Source organism: Bubalus kerabau, chromosome 4 (assembly GCF_029407905.1).
Source record: "Bubalus kerabau isolate K-KA32 ecotype Philippines breed swamp buffalo chromosome 4, PCC_UOA_SB_1v2, whole genome shotgun sequence".
NCBI classification, from domain to species: domain Eukaryota; kingdom Metazoa; phylum Chordata; class Mammalia; order Artiodactyla; family Bovidae; genus Bubalus; species Bubalus kerabau.
Genome location: NC_073627.1, coordinates 87,950,840 through 87,956,297, shown reverse-complemented (window position 1 = coordinate 87,956,297; position 5,458 = coordinate 87,950,840). Strand labels below are relative to the sequence as shown.

The window sequence follows — 5,458 nt, the reverse complement described above, 5'->3', positions numbered from 1 at the left end:
ATTCTTTTCATGCATGTCCCCTATCCTAGGGCCATGCCCCTTGTACTTTTCACATCCTGAGTTCCCTTGGGCTCACCTTAGGGAGTGGCTCCAATCTGATAGCAGTCAGACCAGGGGTATATTCCTCCTTCCTGAGCACCCTGGAGGGCTGGAAACTGATGACTTTGCCATCCTGGTTTACTGATATGGCAAGAAACACTCCATTTCTCATGACCTGTGGTCCCAGTGAAATGTAACCTCAGGAACCTGAATGAATGTTCTCAAAAGAACAGAAACAACTGATTAGCTCATGCACTCATAATTACAAGCCTCTGCTCTGATTAAAACAGAAAACAACATACAGAAACCTATAGGGGCTGAGGGACTCTGACTTCCTATGTATAAGGTAAGGAGAGAAAAATGCAGTTCAAAGTCCAAGAAAAATTTCGTTCTTGACACAAAGAAAAAGAATCTTTATATGTATTAAAATGTGTACATAAGTATGTACATGTGTATAAGTCTTTACATCCCTACATAACCTCAGCCTTTAATTAGTTTCTCATTTATTTGATAACCATTTGGAGTGACAAATCCAAAGTTTAGTGGGAAAACAAAATACTTATTGTTAAAATTATAAGAATAGATTCATTACATTTTCTGGGTCAAATAGAAAATGTCTAAATGAAAACACAAAATGAATGTGAGAGAGAAAATTTATGACACTGAGTACTGTCTTCCCTATTTAAAGCCTTGCTTTAGATTTATTATTCCCTTTTAATAATAACTGCACGTGCATCCCTTCCACCTTGACTCATTGTAAAACAGAACACAAATAAAGGGATTTCAGAAAAGACAACTGTTGCCAACGAATAGCCTGGGGTGTTCCTATTTGGGTAGAATTGAGAACTATTAAGGTAATCCAATTTTAATTCAGGAATTAACAAGGATGTGTCCATGAGTGTGTGCGTGCATGCGTGCGTGGGTATGCCTCTGTGTGTGCACGTGTGTTTGCTCAGTGAGCGGGGGAGGGCTTCAATTTAGCCTAGATCTATCAAATCTCTGCCTCAATTTACAGGCTTGTCTTTAGTTTGCTTCTTTCCAAATGACAAATGAGAGGGCGCTCTACTTTGTTTCTTGAATAAGTTTTGTTCCATTTCTTTCTTCCTTCAACACTTTGGGGCCCCTTTTGGGGGCAAGAATACACATACAATTTTTGGTCTCACCTGGCCATCTTTGTGGAGGCTTCCCAGGTGACACCAGTGGTAAAGAACTCGCCTGCCAATCCAGGAGACATAAGAGTCCAAGGTTTAACCCCTGGGTCGGGAAGATGACTGGAGGAGGAAATAGCAACGCACTCAGGTATTCTTGCCTGGAGAATCCCATGGACAGGGGAGCCTGTCCACAGGGTCACAAAGAGTCAGACATGACTGAAGCGACTTGGCACATGCACATGGCTGTCTTTGAGACTGTTTGACAACTTTCAAATATTATGATTCCTTCCATTTCTTCGTTGACCTTTCTTCAACTTACACTTGCCATACTGTCAGCAAAAAAGACATGTGTCTATATTCTCTTTCATGACATTCAAAATTATATTTGTTTTATTTTTGTCCACAAACAACTATCAAGTTTTGCCTTCCAGGAAACCTGACATGAAAAACAAAACAATCTCTAGTGTTGAAAATTACAGAAAATATGGTGAGGTCCCTCTGCCATTCTTTTCCTTCCTTTTGTATCAACCCTAGGATGAAATGTTTAGGAACGCAGTAGGAGAGACAAACTGGCCAGTAAATCAATATGTAAAAAATTAGTTCTTAAATGTTTTTTTGCTGTTCTTTAAATTTAAAACAAAACATCATGAGTAAGTAAAGAAACAAGGCTATTTCTCCCTGACACAGCCTGGCCTCACTGCTCTGCATTCTGAGCACAAGACAGAGATGGATCAACAAGTCAGCCCAAGAGAAGGAGGTAGACTGAAGAACAACTGAAGGGCACTGATTTCTGTGACAGAAGCTTTCAATAATACATAACACCATCAATGAATTCCATATAGCCAACTCAGAAATTCTGAACAAAACAAATCTTGAACACTTTAAGTAAAAGAATTGAGCAACAAAAGCTATAGTGGCAAAATAAAAATTGTCTGCCAAAGGCGTAACAATTGCCATTGGATAATGCCTCCACCTACTTAGCTCTCCACACTTTAGGTCTCAGCATCTGAGGGCTGCTGACACTTGATACCTGGGGACATGGATCAGGAGAAGAGGAGGTCATCACTGAGAACTCCCCTCCTTCACACAAACATGCACTGGGAGAGGGTGGGGATCCTGGAAGATGAATGATTTTGCAAACAAAGAGACAAGTCCCTCCACAGTAGAATTCTGAAGTTCTCAGGATGTGGTTAGCCAGCCCTCACGGGTGAGGCCCAGAGAGTTTGGGTTGAGGACACTGTCATTCCAGAGGAAAAGTGGTACTGGAGGTGATAACCACCTTGTGAGTGAGGTGGTGCTGGAAAGACAATTATCTTGGAATTAGAATCTTTAGACCTACACGCACCAGAAAATAAGCAGGGTTCCTGGTGGGGATATTGGCATAGCCTGTGGAAGACTATGAAGGTGAAAGTGAAGTCTCTCAGTCGTGTCCTACTCTTTGCAACCCCATGGACTGTAGCCTACTAGGCTCTTCCATACACGGGATTTTCCAGGGAAGAATACTAGAGTGGGTTGCCATTTCCTTCTCCAATAGATCTACCATAAAAAGCAGGTTGAAAGAAACCATCATGTCTTGTATATTGTTCCTGTCTGTTGATCTGGAGCCTTTTATACACAGTGAACTAAGTCAGAAAGAAAAACACCAATACAGTAATATTAACGCATATATATGGAATTTAGAAACATGGTAACGATGACCCTATATATGAGACAGAAAAAGAGACACAGATGTAAAGAACAGAATTTTGGACTCCGTGTGAGAAGGTGAGGGTGCAATAATTTGAGAGAATAGCATTGAAATATGTAATTTACCATATGTGAAGTAGATCACCAGTCCAGGTGCAATGAATGGGACACGGCGCTCAGGGCTGGTGCGCTGGGACCACACTGAGGGATGGGACAGGGAGGGAGGTGGGAGGGGGGGTTCAGGATGGGAGACACATGTACATCCATGGGTGATTCATGTCAATGTATGACAAAAACCACTACAATATTGTAAAGTAATTAGCTTCCAATTAAATAAGTTAATTAAAAAAAGAAAGAAATAGTGACAACCTAAAAGTTGACAGTTATGCTTTATTTAGTGGGAATTCAGAAGACAGTATCTCAAGTCACCCTGAGGGAATTGCTCCAAGGAGCTGAGGGGAAGAGACAGGTTATATAGGAGTTTGCAAGAAAGGGGAGGTAGTCTGAACATCAAAGTAGTTTTGTGAATTAAAGAAAACCAGCTATCTCAAGTTAAGGAATTTAGCACTTTTCCTTTGTATGGGAAGAGGCAAGTGTCTGGGCTCACTGAAAACATTCCTTTCCTGAATCTCAGCTCTCCTGGGACATTTTCCCTTGCATTTTCTTGCATCTTGCATTTTCTTGCATCTTGCATTTTTTCACTTCCTGAGTTGCCTTGGGCTCACCTTAGGGAGTAGCTGCAATTTGGGAGCTGTCAGCCCACAGGTGTATTCCCCCTTCCTGAGAGCCCTGGAGGGCTGGAAACTCTTGAGGACTGTGTCATCCTAGTTTACTGATCTGGCAGGAGATACTCCACTCCTCAAGATCTTGTGGCCCCAGTGAAACGTAATCTCAGGAACCTGAATGAATGTTCTCAAAAGAACAGAAACAACTCAGTAGTTCATTCACTCTTAATTACAGGCCTCTGCTCTGTGAAACAGAAAACAAACTACAGAAACCAATATGGCCTGAGTGACTCTGAATTCCTATGAGTAAGATAAGGGGGGGAAAATGCACTTAAGAATCAAGGAAAAATTTTGTTTAGACACAGCACACACAAAAAAGGAATGTCTATATATATTATACTTAAATGTGTACATAATAAGTATGTACACCTCTATAAGTCTTTACATGCTAACATAATTTCAGCCTTTCTTTAGTCTCTCATTTAACTGACATACATTTGCATTGATAAATCCAAACTTTATTGGGAAAGTTAACTTTCTACCATAAAAATTATGAGTTTAGATTGAGTACATTTTCTAGGTTAGATAGAAAATATATAAATGAAAACACATAGGGGAAGTGAGACAGAAATTTTCAGACAATGAGTACCGTGTTCCCTAATTAAAAGCCTTGCTTAGAAAGATTATCATTAGACACCCTACCTCCAGATTTCCACCAGATGCCATCTCAGCCAGCCAAGCAGCAGCCTCATCTTCCCCATGGATTTCGCACTCTCTCTACTGATGACCCTGGTGCTGGTCAGCTACGGCCCGGGAGGATCTCTGGGTTGTGATCTCTCTCAGAACCACGTGCTGGTTTCAAGCAGAACCTCAGGCTCCTGGGCCAAATGAGCAGACTCTCCCCTCACTCCTGTCTGTAGAACAGAAAAGGCTTGGTTTTTCCCAGCAGATTGTGGAGGGTGACCAGCTCCAGGAGGCCCAGGCCATCTCTGTGCTCCATGAGATGTTCCAGCAGAGCTTCAACCTCTTCCACACAGAGTGCTTCTTTGCTGCCTGGGATACTGCCCTCCTGGAGCAGCTCTGCACTGGACTGCAACAGCAGCTGGACAACCTGGATGCCTGCCAGGGGCAGGTGACGAGAGAGGAAGACTCTGCCCTGGGAAGGATGGGCCCCACTCTGGTCTTGAAGAGGTACTTCCACGGAATCCATGTCTACCTGAAAGAGAAAGAATACAGTGACTGCACCTGGGAAATCATCAGAGTGGAGATGATGGAGCCCTCTCTTCATCAAGCAGCTTGTAGAAAAGGTTAAGAAAGATGGGTGGAGATCTGAACTCAGCTTGAGATGACTCTCACCGACTAAGATGCCACATCACCCTCATACACTCACCTGTGGTCATTTCAGGCGACTGATTTCTGCTTTAGCCACCAAATTCATTGAATTATTTTAGCCGATACTTTGTCAGTACTAATAAGCAAGTAAATATAAAAGTATTCAGCTGTAGGGGCATTAGTCCTAAAGTCATGCCTGCCCTGATGTTATCCGTTGCTGATCTTCCTGCACCTAACATACTTAAAATATTTGTAAAATTATAATTCATCTATCAGATCAGATCAGATCAGATCAGTCGCTCAGTCATGTCCGACTCTTTGCGACCCCATGAATCGCAGCATGCCAGGCCTCCCTGTCCATCAACAACTCCCGGAGTTCACTGAGACTCACTTCCATCGAGTCAGTGATGCCATCCAGCCATCTCATCCTCTGTCGTCCACTTCTCCTCCTGCCCCCAATCCCTCCCAGCATCAGAGTCTTTTCCAATTCATCTATACATCATGTTAATACATCATATTAAAAAT

General features: G+C 42.4%; 1 pseudogene; it reads left to right on the top strand.

Annotated features, from left to right (window-relative positions):
* The first annotated feature begins 4,360 nt into the window (after positions 1-4,360).
* Positions 4,361-4,945, top strand: LOC129650922 (interferon tau-1-like; annotated as a pseudogene).
* Positions 4,946-5,458: the final 513 nt, after the last annotated feature.